This window comes from Cucurbita pepo, chromosome 2 (genome assembly GCF_057944985.1).
Source record: "Cucurbita pepo subsp. pepo isolate OVF chromosome 2, ASM5794498v1, whole genome shotgun sequence".
In the NCBI taxonomy this organism is placed as follows: Eukaryota; Viridiplantae; Streptophyta; class Magnoliopsida; order Cucurbitales; family Cucurbitaceae; genus Cucurbita; species Cucurbita pepo.
Genome location: NC_141799.1, coordinates 10,975,714 through 10,977,342, shown reverse-complemented (window position 1 = coordinate 10,977,342; position 1,629 = coordinate 10,975,714). Strand labels below are relative to the sequence as shown.

General features: G+C 37.6%; 1 non-coding gene across 1 annotated transcript; it reads left to right on the top strand.

Annotated features, from left to right (window-relative positions):
• The first annotated feature begins 325 nt into the window (after nucleotides 1-325).
• On the top strand, nucleotides 326-419 carry TRNAY-GUA (transfer RNA tyrosine (anticodon GUA)). The gene is made up of 2 exons: nucleotides 326-362; nucleotides 384-419. It is a non-coding gene; the product is annotated as a tRNA-Tyr (tRNA).
• Nucleotides 420-1,629: the final 1,210 nt, after the last annotated feature.

The window sequence follows — 1,629 nt, the reverse complement described above, 5'->3', positions numbered from 1 at the left end:
CAAGAATGGATTAAAGCTCTTGTATTATCATATGTATGAGAATTTGGCACCTACGCATATGTATTACACTTTAAGAAATCATATGTTTGGATCTAAGTGGGTTTCAAATTGTAAAACCCAATACAAATCAAGTTCTTTATGAAAGCAAAAAAATTTCAATGGGAGGTTCCAAATGTTGTATAAATGCCACGACCAAAATGATGTTGGAGTTTTTGAATTTCGTACCCGTGGATGCTTCGATATTTTTATTACTTTATTATTTTTTTTTATATATATTAATTTTTTCGATTTTGTTTATATTATGGTATATGATTTTTATACAAGTCCGACCTTAGCTCAGTTGGTAGAGCGGAGGACTGTAGTGGTTGAAGAATCCCAAAGTCATCCTTAGGTCGCTGGTTCAAATCCGGTAGGTCGGAGTTTTTAAAAGTTTAATATGTATGTACTATTGATATAAGTATTTTGTTGAATGATTATATATTTTGAATATAGATAATTAATTATATGTCCGTAACTTATAGATAATTACTAATTTTTTCTTTTTACTTTTTTTTTTTTTAACAAATGGAACGACCTGAATCAAATAAAGGGCTAGGTTGTCAAAATTTTCGGGTTAGGTTGGGTTACCAATCCAACCAACCTGAACTTTTGGGTTGTTCCAAAAAATTCTCTCAACCCAACCCGACCCGACCCATGTACACCCGTAACATTATTTTGATTATTTTATATGGAATTTAACACTATTTATTATATGATAAATCTAAGGTTATTAATGTAATTTCGAACAATATGTAGGTTACAAATGGGTGGATCATGTTCAAGAAATAATCTAATGGGTTTATGGTATATGGATAAAGTTTGGTGTTTAGCTGTGAGATTCTACATCGGTTGGAGAGGACAGTAGAATGAAACATTCCTTATAAAGCTGTGGAAACCTCTCCTTAACAGACGCGTTTTAAAACCATGAGGCTGACGCTGATACGTAACAGGTTAAAGCAGAAAATATCTGCTAGTTGTGGGTTTGGGCTGTTACGAATGGTATCAGAGTCACAAACCGGGCAGTGTGCCAGCGAGGATGTTGGGCCCCTGAGGGGGTGTTTTGTGAGATCCCACATCGGTTGGGAAGGGGAACCATACATTCCTTATAAGGGTGTGAAAACTCCTCTATGTCAGCGAGAACGCTGGGTCCCGAGGGGGGTGGAGTGTGAGATCCTACATTGGTTGGAGAGGAGAACCAAACATTCGTTATAAGGGTGTAGAAATCTCTCTGCGCCATCAAGGTGGATTGTGAGATCCCACATCGGTTGGAGATGGGAACCAAGCATTTCTTGTGGAAACCTCTCCGTACCAATGAGGTGGATTGTGAGATCTCGCATCGGTTGGAGAGGGAAACCAAACATTTCTTATAAGGGTACGGAAACCTCTCCGTGCTAACGAGGACGCTTGCCCCAAAAGGGGGTTGATTGTGATTCATTAAGTCTACCCTTATATTATTTTTAAGAATTATCAAGATTGTAAACCATTCGTAAAAATGCCACGACCAAAATTCTTTGGTATCAATTGTTGTGACGGAAGCGGAGGCAAGATCGATCGTACTCACACACCCACAAATATAAGTTAAACAAAGAG